The sequence below is a fragment of the Solanum tuberosum genome, unplaced genomic scaffold, assembly GCF_000226075.1.
Source record: "Solanum tuberosum cultivar DM 1-3 516 R44 unplaced genomic scaffold, SolTub_3.0 scf00151, whole genome shotgun sequence".
Taxonomy (NCBI): domain Eukaryota; kingdom Viridiplantae; phylum Streptophyta; class Magnoliopsida; order Solanales; family Solanaceae; genus Solanum; species Solanum tuberosum.
The window spans coordinates 1,282,286-1,294,729 of NW_006239077.1; positions in this window are offsets into that span (position 1 = coordinate 1,282,286).

Below are 12,444 nucleotides of genomic sequence, written 5' to 3' on the forward strand. Positions count from 1 at the left end.
GATGCCCGTCTATTTCAGCTCCTTAAACTTGCGCTTCACCTCATAGATGACGTTGTTAGGGAAGAAAGCCTTCTTGAACTCTACTCGGAATTACTCCCAAGTGTTGATGGTGCAAAGTCCCTTCCCCATTTCTGACTTTTTACGCCTCCACCATAGCATGGCCATCTCCGAGAGGTACAAAATGGCGTTTTTGATCTTACTCACATCATTCTTAACCCTGTTGCACTTGAAGTAATTCTCCAAATGCCATAAGCAGTTTTTCCACCTCTTGCGCGTCACGGACGCCTTTGAACATAGGTGGCTTGGGAGCCTCGACCCTGGCTTCCTTATCTCGCTCGAACGATGATAATCCTCCAACTTTCACGCCCTCCTTGAGTGCTTTCATCTCGGCCTTCATGGTCTCAATCGTGCTCAACGCCTCCATGAGCCGACACTCCAAGAAACTGATAGCCTCCTTCATCTCGAACTCGGCACACTAGCATCCCTCCAACTCCTTGCGGAGGTTGTCGGTCTCCTCAAGGGTGAAGTCCTCGAGAGTCTTGAACTTGCCATCAGCCATGTTCAAACGCCGACCTAATATCTCCACAGCCTGCCTCTCCATTTCAACCCTTGCGATCCACTCCTCTGCCGCAGTGACGTCAATGGCCTCCTTGCCAAGTTCATCGTCACTTGCTTCGGTGGTCGAAGATGGGTGAGATGTTAGCGCCTCACTTGGTGTGGAGTCGAGCAACATTTCCTCACTACTCTTGTGGTGCTTCTTTCCCTTGTGGTTCTTCTTTCCAACATCGGGACGGACGGTTGTGGTGCTAGCGGCGTTTACGTCTCATTCGTTAGTCATTCCCTTAGTAGCAAACCTTTGCTCTGATACCACATTGTCACGGACTTAGAGTTTTGCTAAAGCTTCGTGCGGCACTTGACAACTTACTCACGAATTTTTCACGATCTTGTAAGCTCAAGTAAGCCCTTTGAAGCTAGATCTCTTAGAGAATGCAAAGAAAGACTTAGAAAGATTTGGAAGGTTTGGAAGCAGGCTTTGTATTAGCTTGGAAGATTGCTTTACAACTTGAGTGATGATTTACAAATTAGATCCCCTCTATTTATACTACTTCCTAGGGGGCTAAAGTGTAAAAAAAATTACTACACAAGTCCCTACATATTTACACTTTAGTCCTTATTCTAGAATTCTCTACAACTCTAGAATATTCCAAGGACTTTCCATGTGATTTCATAACCTTCCTTGGAAAATATCCATACTTCTCTAGAATATTCCACTAAGGACTATTCTTCTTCCAAGGTAGGCCTGAAATATCTAGGGAGTTCTAGAATCTTCCACAAACCTCTACACAACTCTAGTTTCTTCCCCCTTTATATTTATGTTTTATTTTAATAGGAAAAGTGGTGGGTCATGACACTTGCCTTCACAAAAACAAGTTCTATTTCTTTCCCCTACCAAAAGAGACACCTCCACCTTGAAGTGCCTTGAGAGAGAGAGGAAGTTTTCAATTTACCAGTCACGTGCTTTGAGCATCAGCCATTCATGAACCAATATTGACTGATGTTACTTCCTCTCACTTGCATACCATATCACTTGATATCCTTGGGAACCCATTTCAGTCTGAGTCCCCAGTAAACAGGTAAAGGCATGATAAATGAACTTTTTGACCAATGAGGCAGAACAGTCTTTCTCATTTTGGGAGTTCTAGCAGTAGGAGAAGGTCCCCTTTTCTGTGTAGCTTTCTGTCTGGTGTAGGAAGAAATGTTTTCTTGAGACCTTTTATAGGCTGGACAATCCTTCTTCAGATGACCATTGCGGCCACAATGAAGGCACAACAGATTGTCAGATACAGACATATACTTACTGTGAGAATTATAGGGAGGACTAATATTTGACCTTCCTAAACCCTTCCTGTTGTTGTGACCTTGATTGGTGACGTTTGAAGAGTAGCTTACAAGAGTTAGTCCATTTCAGAGAATTTTTCAGTTCTTCTTTGAGACGGACCAGGTCCCTATCTATTTGATCACTTCTTTCCAAGGCCAATGCAAGTCTGGTTTCAGCAGTGTTCAGACTAGCTTCAAGCTCCATTTTCAAACTACTAGCCTCTCCTTTCACTTTTCCAGATTTCTCACTCAGCATCTTTAATTTCTCCTTGATTTCTAGATTTTCAGTGTCTAAAACAGTCAATAGTTCCTCGACACCAGACACATGATCAGTCAAGGCTAACTTCTCTTCATTAAAATTGTCTAGACTATTGTTCATAGAGTCTTTTTCAGTAGTTAACTCAATAACGGAGTCAATCAAAACAACAGCTAGCTTTCTCAACTTCCTAACAGAGTAAGCATTCAAGTTTTGTTTCAGGTCAAAGAGAGTTACCTTTTCTTCATCTTCCTCATCGTCGGATTTTGCCATGAATGCGAACATGCCATCAAACACATTATCATCGTCTTTGACAGCTAGCATGGATGCATCTTCGAGACATTCTAATTCTTCTGACTCACATAAAGAGTCTCCCCAGACAGCAAAAGCTTTCTTCACAACATAGTCAACTGCAACTTTTCTTGCTTTCTTATCAGGGACCGAGTCCCTTTTTATGTCTTTCTCTCCTCCAGGTCTTTGATACTCTTTGGCTTCAACCTTATGCATGGGGTAATCTCTGATGAAATTCCTTGGCTTTCCACACTTGTGGCATAGGTAGTTTGCATTTGCAGCTCTGATTGAGTTTCTGGCCTTTCATAAACCTCTATGTTGCCTCACTATTTTTTGAAACATTCTCGTGAGGTATGTCAGGTCCGCATCTTCATCAAAAGTTTCACCAGATATCACCTTGAAACCTAGAGACTTGTCTTTCTTCAACTCTTTCTGACACTTTTTTATTTCTGTTTAGTAGAGCAACCATCTTTCCACATGAATCTCTCTTAGTGTTAACCAGCTAGAGAGAACCTGCTTTGATACCAATTGATAGCATATAAGTGTCCACTAAGAATCAATGGACCAGGTCCCTTGACACAGTAAGAACACAATGTAAGCAAAGGCATTAGTCAGCATCCATTATACATCTACGGACCAGGTCTCTTGACTCAGCAAGAACAGTAGCTGAAATAAGTGCAGAAAGTAAATAGCTGAAGGTAAAATTTGCACAAGGATTTTATGTGGATACCTCCTTGCTCAAGGGAGTAAAACCACGACCTGTCTCACATAATTTTCAACTGTTTCACTAATCTTCTTTAAGAAAAAGTGAACCACAATTACAGCCAACGTGAGAAGAAGTTATTAATCTCACAACCAAGTAATAAATCTATTACTTGAAGAGCCTAAGCAGATACCACACTGCCCACTAAACTATCACCACTAGACAACTTAGACTTCAACTAAGCAACACACAGTTTGCCCACTAAACCACCACCCTCTGGACGATTTTAACTTTTACTAAGCAACAACAATGTTGCCCACTAAACCACCTAACTCTTAAATGATTTAGAATTCAACTAAGCAGATACAACACTGCCCACTAAGTTATCTAACCCTAGATAACTAAGAATTTGACTAAGCAACAACCATGTTGCCCACTAAATCAGGCAACTTTAACTTACTTAGACTTTTAGAAACTGAAACAAAAGATCTGAATCCTTTATAGATTAAGAACAGATTTACAATATAAGGACAGAAGTATAACTCCTAAGACACACTCTAACGCTTGTTGCTCGATCAGGTCCTTGTTGTGCTTGACGAAGAATACTTCACCAAGATGGTCTGTGCTTGTATTCTTGAGAATTTTCAAGATGCAAAAACCTATAAAATGTTAGACACAAAACTCAAACTCAACAAAGATGCTTCACCACTTTTTTAGATCCTTTTGTTGAGTATGAGTATTGTTCTTCCTTGAAGATGACTTTTTCCTTTTAAGCTTGTGAGTTTTTGTTTGCCAAAATCTTCTATTTGTGTTTTGGTGAGGAGACTATATAAAACACACACAAACTCCTTGAGACGACCTTATTGGTTGAAAGCATGTAGTTCAGAAATGTTGTTCACCTACCACATCAGAGGAGACAACTTTTCTGACGTTTGTCTTGTCACCTTTTCATATCGCAGTCTTGCAGGGACCAAGTCCATTGCAATATTCTTTGGGAGTTCCTAAAAAGGCATGTTGGCTGACTTCCTCCTTTGAATGAATGACTTTAACATGGTGTTTTTCATGTTGAAAATATCAATCATAAAGAGTTATTACCCGTTGGACAAAGACCCTGGTTCGATATGCTGGCGCCTCACCAACCACTGACTGACGGAGAGAACTCTGTCAGGGACCAGGTCCCTGCATTTGTGAGGATCATCAAAACACCTAGAATATAAAAGTCTTTATTAAGGATAATTTGAAAAGTTACTTAGACGAATTCATATCTATTATGATGAACTGGAAGGAATATTAATTGGTAATATCAATAAAAGAAAAATAATTATTCTTGTAATGTTGGATCCGCAAAGTCTTCTATCATTATTTTTAATTAATACATAAACACAAACATATAAAATTACTAAACTATATTTGAACAAAAGTGAAAAAACATATAAAAGATAAACAATACGTAACAACTCTCAAAGTTATTTTGTGATTTTTGCCTCTTTCCCCTATTTAACCATCCTCATAGTTGTGGTAAGCTGTTTATAACTTGGCGGATGGGCTGCACAATTTTTGATATGATTGTATACATTTTGAGGATGTTTGATAACTTGAAATTTTTTACCATTGTCAATATTTGAGATTGATAAGGCTGAATACAAATTTTAATGATTCAACTAGATTTAGAGGGTTATATATGGCCTAGTTGGAGGTTTGACACGATTCTCGAGTCTTTCAATGGTATATTAGATCTTTGGTAGATCTCTAGTTTTCTTAAGTTTTGAGTTGACTGTGGTTAATGATACGCTCAAATTACACCTCCCTAAAGAAACATAAGCGATCGTTATCAAGTAAAGAACCCAACTTGTAGGTTGGGATCGATCCCACGAGGAAAATGGTCTAAACTTCACTTTAACCAACATTTATATTCGTTTAGTCAAATTACTTCCAGAAACAAGTAATTAAAGGGGGGATTTGTGAAACAAATTGTAAGAATTCAGTAAGTAATCAGTAAACAAAAGTCAATTTTGGTTGTTATCAAGATGAGAGAATTAACTAGGATATATGTGTTCCCCACAAGCTCATAACGTAGTAATCCTAGTAATAGCAGTCCTTTCCTAGTGTACTACATGCAAAGTGATAAGCTAGGTATCTCTAAATCCTCGGTCAAGCATCTAGAGAATTTCACCCTGCACCTTAGACATCACATCGATGTTTGGCTTAGTTATTACTTCGCACCAATCAACACTAGACTATTAGATAGTATCACACTAAATCTATGTTAATAATTCTTTTCTTGTTGATTACCTCTTTGGTCCGGCAAGTAGCAACAAGGCAAGTTCTAACGTTGCGCACCATTAAAAAGACTTTTAAACGAAAGAATTATCAATGCATGCAAAACACTATTCAAGAATTGCTCATTTACTATTCATACTTTGTTAATCACTCATGGTTCCCACAACCCTAGTTGTGGAGTTTAGTTACCCATAATCATATGAACACAATTCATTGTTTTAGATGAAAGAATTATGAACTTACGTAAGAAGAATAATAAACCCAGAAATTCAACTTGAATCGCAACACCAAAATATTCAAAACGAGCTTAGGAAATTAAGAATTGCTAAAGTTGCAAGTTAATATCCCAAGTCAAGAACTAGAATAAAAGCAATAAAATACTAACCCCAAAAACGAGGTTTACATACCCTATTTATAGAAAACATATCCTAAAATAAAAGGGAAACAAAATGAGGAATTAAAACTACAGGACGCGTCTCCATTCCACGAGGCTGACCTACGGTCCGTAAGTTGAATGACAATCCGTAGGTCTCTTCCATGGCTCCATACTTAGCTGATTTGAAATCTTCACAAATCCACCTCTCTCAGTCATCTTCCACGAACCGGCAACACGGTCCGTCAGTGAGACGATAGACCGTCAGTCACCTTCGTCACTCTATACTTAGATTATTTCAACTCAGGTACTGGAACCACTCCTCTAATCACTTCTATGGAGCTGCAGGACGGACCGTATGTCATTCGACGGTCCGTTAGTCCCCACCGTGGTTCCACACTTGGGCATATCTCCATGAGCTTCAATCTTGCCATGCCTGGTCATCCCACGACCCTTATCTACGGGGCGTCACTCATCTTACGGACCGTAGGTGCCTCCGTATGTGACTCTTTTTCACCACTTGCCTCAGCTACATCTTCATCTTTTCACGCCTGAGTTTATTTCCTGAAATTTATAACAAAAAACACATAAAACTAACACAAAAATGCCTTAGACATTCACAAATCCTAAGTGAAACGTATCAATAGTATCATAAACTCACGGTACATCAACACCCTCAACTTAAAATCGTTGTTTGTCCTCAAGCAACACATTATGACTCTAAACGACACTTGTACAGAAGCAAACAATTTAAGCCCAAGCAACCATATGGATCTTCATCCCGACTCTTACATTGAGTGCGACTTTGTTCTCTTAGACTCAACAAGCTAAGTTGTGCGGATCAAAACATGACAAAGATCGACCAACCAACACACAACATACACTATTTTACTATCACTAAGGTACCAATTTTCCGACAATGTAACTAGTGCCCTTACTTCAAACGAAGTCCCTCTTTTCACACAATGAATATGAATTTGAGTACAAGGATTCATTCAACACTCACTTTCAGAAGTAACTTCAAGTACAATTAGTGCTCAATACCATAGGCTTGCCCTTATTTTCACTACTTTGACTCTCCAAACTAGATTCTAGGATCACTATAGGACTTTCTTGGCTTGTAACGTAGGCTCAGGGTCAGGTGTGGTATATTTTGGTACTTCTTAGTGACTTTCTGCCCTCATTGACATTACACTAGGCTTTCAACCTCATTTTGCCCTATTTTTGACATCCTACCATTTTACCTTCTTTCCCTTGATTGTCTTCAACCATGGATGTGACTTTAGACTTTGTAGCTCTTTATTTTTCACTGTGATCTTTTTTTTTGCGTTTTATTCCTTTCTTAAGCTTTCTACAAGCCAAATCCTTTCTTCTCTTTTCCTTTTCTCTTTTTCAACATCAAACTCTTTTTATACTCGTTTTTCTTTTGGTTTTTTCTTTCATAGCCACCCTCAACTTATGGATTTTCCATTGGTTGAGGTACACAATACCCGATGTCGGATCAAGGCCAAGATTGAGGTTACTTTTTACATCAGCCACCCTCAACCTAGGCTTTTGGCCTAAGTCGAGGTGCACATGTCCAAGGAGGGACTGGGACCAACATAGTAGATTATGGGAAGGTGAGTTAAGGGTTTAGAAAGAAATGGTCTAATTTAGGCTCAAAGCATTTGGATCAAAGGGAGCATTTATTTCATTTGGTTGGATTCTTCCCTTAGGCAATTTGTGGACTTATCAGAACATGGGCCTATGATCACTTCCTAGCCTATAGAGTAAATTATCTTAGCAGGACTAACCGGCAAGTTCTAGATTGGCACAAAACTTTTGAACAATCAACTATTCTCACACACTCTTGACACATAGTTTCATTATCAGATTACCCAGTTCAAGTTTTAGCTTAAGTCATGCCATTAAGTTGGTTCATTATCATGTCATACTCAGAGCCGACACATTCAACTTATCTAGCCTACAAATTCTAGCACATATCACAAAATTTGGACGAGTGTCATTTTTCATAAGCTGTCATACTTTTTTTTCATGCTTCTACACATACGATCCTAACACATGCCGGTTCAACAAAAATTAAATAGGCTCTTGACGGAAAAGAATAAAGGCAAGAAAACCCCAAGAGAGGATTATGAGTTGGTTACTCAGACATCACCCTATCACTCACAACCCATTTACCCCACCCCCAACAAAAAAAATAGGTGCACTTGTCCCTAGTGCACACCAAAAAAACAGTAAAAAATAATGGATATGGGTGAAGCAAACCTGTGGCGCATAGCACCGACGAACCATCAACAAGCGGGTGGGTCCGGTTTCCCGGAGCCCGCTAAATCAACACTCGGGTCACCCTCAGTAGTGCCCGCCTCAACAAGGATAGCACCATCAGTAGTGCTATCTATCACTCTAACTGCACCCTCAGTGGTGCTCACATCAATCCTCACGGGTATAGAACTCGACGCCCCAGCAATCATCTCATGGGTCCTCTGTTGCCTCAGCTGCTCATCTATTATGGAGGCTTTCTGTGCCTTCTTCTCCTGCCTGCGCTACCTTTTACTAGACTTTTCCTCCTCCGTGAGCTCAATCTTATGACTAGATCAGTGTCTCTTACTGCAGGCACTTGTATGCTCGGGCTGCTCCTCCACATCATCTCCACTGAATAGTGCACCCAGGACTGTATCATCGCCTAATGCAGAGGATGCAGCCTGTGGCTCAATAGATGGTGTGGCCAAGATGGCGTCAACATCGGACCGGAGACTAGTTAGCTTGGTCCGGAGAGAGGACATATCAGTAGTAGGAGTTGGCCTCTCTATAACTCTCAACTCGAAGGCATCGAGCCGCTTATGAACTTCTTGGACCTTTTGGTTCATTTTTGCCTCCATTCTCTTCTCTACTCTTTCTTTGGACTCAGCAATCAACTTCCGCATCCAGGGCTTAATATGGTGTAGCAAGGTGGCCATCTGACCATCCAACTTTTGGACTCGAGCCAATGGTATCATAGTCGTTCCGGAGAGTGGGGTGGCTCGAGATGAGCTCGAGGCATAGGTAGCCTTCTGAGAAGAGGAAGATGGGTGCTCATCAGGCGGATCTACAGTGGGGGGCCCATCTCCCTGCATCTACCCCACAGTGTGTATCAGATCCTCGCCCATAGGTACATCGACTCGAGGCCCTCTGCGGAGTGCTACCACATTTGCGTCATCCTGAATCAACCCGATGTCAAGGGTCCAAGTCGCATACACCAATTTATCACAGTGCCAAATAGGTACTCCTGCATCCTTGCAAAGCTGAAAGATCATACTCGGGAAATGGTAGGTGGTGGTGGTCTTGAAAGCCCACTCATGCAATTCTCCCAGTAGTAGGCGGGGGAAATTCATAACCAATCCGGTAACCAGCACAGCCACCATGACCGTTCTATTCCATGTGACTTTATTATCGACCATTATTGGTGACAAACTATTTCGGACCAATACCCAAAAGAACTTGGCTGCCAAAGTGAGGGTGGACTTCCGAATACCTAACCTGGGCGCAACAACCCATTCCGCTCTCTCTCCATCCAAAGCCAGATGTCGAGCTAGCCTTGATATAACCGCCTCTTTTTTATTCGTATTTCGGCCGAAGTCTCATGTCCGCAAAATTTCCCATCGATAGTAAAATTCAATGGTGGAGTCCGCCCATGTGTGGTGAGGGTTAGGGCCATAAAGGAATCGGTTGATGGTGGTGTGGGATAAGTTCACCGAGACACCTCGAACCATGATGGATGTGAAGGGGTCTTGTGATGCGGGCTTGGCGTTCTTGTGAATTTTCCCTCGGAGAGTGGCAGCATAGGAAGCGTAAAGCTCCCGCACAATCTCCTCGCTATAAGTACCCGGATCACGAGCCATCCACTTGCACTTGTACCTTTGGAAAAGCTGGTGGATATCTGGCATAGTGTGGAGGCTCTCGGTGAGAACTTTGCGCTCCTCCGTAATTGTACGGGCCATCTTTTCCTTGGCATTCTTCATCTTGGCGTCACGGTAAATCTGCCACTGCCCCTCGACGTACCACATGTTCGGATCTCCGTCTACAGGATCCGGTTGGTCATTTTGAGGGATGTGAATCCCGTCAGACCTAGATGCCTCATCAGACGAGGCAGCCACTTCATGTGTACTTGAACCGGTGGTGGACCCGGACCCAGACCTAGTTAGTGACCCGATCAGTGTATCTTCCTCATTAGACTGGGAGGGAGTGACTACGTCGAGAAGCACCTTCTTGGACTGGTTTCGAGCGGTCCGGGCAGGTGTGAGTAAGTAATTTGGGTCACGTTGCCTGTCGGTATCCTCATCGATAAATCGTAAGGTCGGCGCCACTAATTTTAACCTGCCCCTATTGATGATGACTTTCTTATTTGGTATCATGGTACCTGCGGAGGAGATGTTAGTACCCAACACAAACACTAAACATGGTGGAAAGAATTTAAGAACCATAAACAAACAAAGTCAAGAAGGACAAAAAAAAAATTACAGTAAGCTACAGTGGTAACCGACGGAGGGAACCGACGGTCCGTAGGTCACCCAACGGTCCGTGGGCCCCTGCCACGGACCTGATCAACGGTTCGTCGACTGAACAACGGTCCGTGGACGGGGTCTCGTGGGTGGGTCTTGGCCAATTTTATGCATCAGTGCTTATTATTTAGACATACAAGAGGATCAACAACAACACTAAGCAAGTCTAATCATGCATTTCAACACCCCACATGCTAGTTCGTCATTCTTGGGGGTCCAATAATTCAGTTAAGCACACCATCATACAAGTTATGGAACCCTAAGTCGGAACTTACATTTAGACTCATAGTTCTACTGGTTTTAAGTTCGAATTACCTATAATCACTAACCATCATCCCAATGGAGTCTAAAATTCATATTTAACATGCATTTAGGGATGATTAGCTACCCAAGGTCAAGACCCACTCCCGACTTACCCTATTCAAGCTATGAATCATATTTCAAAGTGAGGGGACAGTCAGTTACCTTACAAGAATTGAGGAGTTGTGTGATTGCCTGCCGAGACTTAGACTCTGACTGATTTTGGCCCAACGTTGTACCGTACCCGGACACCGGACTCTCTTGATGATGCGAATTTTCAGGAAAGATGGGAAGGTTGTGAGTATGTGGATGTTGGAGGTGAATTTCTTTGGGAGATCTGATAAAGGGTGGTGTAAGGGAGTAAGTTTGTGGATTTTGGGGTGTGGGGGTTCGGATGAGGGTTTTGGAAAGAGTGGGAAATGTTTTAAACTTTGGGGTTTTTAAATAGAGAGAGTTCGGGTCGGGTCGGACAGACTAGGGTTTCGACCCACGAGACCCCGCTTACGGTCCGTAGGTCGAGATCGTAGATCACCTCAACACTTAGAAAAATTTAGAGACTTACCTGGGGTCTACGGACGCCATTCACGGTCGGTTGAGTGAACGACGGACCATCGATGGGGTCCGTAGACCGCCGCACCAGATAAAAAAAAATTCTGCAGATTTTGTTTCTCGCCCCTGCACATGTAGCAACCATTAGCCTTTTATTTTTACATTTTTTGGACACTTTTTAGACACGGACCCTATGTTATGTCTAGCCAATACTAAAACAAAACTAAAACAACTGTCTAGATAGGTACATAGGAGCAACTACTAAACGACCTATTATTGGCTAGATTTTACATCTTGGGCTGCCTCCCAAGCAGTGCTTAATTTAACGTCGCAGCACAACGCAGGCCTTTTGATTACTCAAACTTCATCAAGATTATAGGCCTCAACAACTTCTTGCACACTTTCTGTGTTTCCCAAATAGATCTTGATCATTTGCCTGTTAACCATAAACCTTGTTCCTTCACTGTTCTCAAGCTCAACCGCTCCATGGGGGAGCACTTTTGTGAGCAAAAATGACCCGGTCCATTTGGATTTGAGTTTGCCCGGAAATAAGCGCAACCGAGAGTTGAATAGAAGCACAAGATCACCCACAACAATTCTGTTTTTCAATTCTTTGAATCATGATACCTTTCATCTTCTCCTTGTACAAGGCTGAACTTTCATAAGCTTTTAAGCGAAACTCATCAAGCATATTCAAGTCATTCATTCTTTGATTAGATGCGGCGCCCCAATCCAAATTTAGCTTCTTCATCGCCTACAAAGCCTTATGCTCTAAGCTCTACCGGTAAATGGCAAGACTTCCCATATACAAGTTGGTAAGGAGAACATACCTATTGGGGGTCTTGTATGCAGTGTGATAGGCCCATAGAGCATCATCAAGCTTCCTTGACCAATCCATTCTATTAGCATTCACAGTCTTCGCAAAAATCTGTTTTATCTCTCTGTTGGACACTTTAACTTGCCCGCTAGTCTGTGGATGGTAAGGAGTGGTTAGATTGTGGCGGACACCATACCTTCTCCAAGTAGCGCCTTGAACAACTTATTACAAAAGTGGGAACCTCCATCACTGATACATAAATCAACCGCAACAAGAATATACTTCATCCCATGTGAACTCACAAATGGACCCATAAAATCAATGTCACATACATCAAACAACTCTATCAACAATATAGGATTCATATGAAGCTCTTGCCTCTTTGAAATCCCTCCTTCTCTTTGGCAACGATCACAAGACTTGGCGAAATCATGAGCATCTAGGTGGATGGTAGGC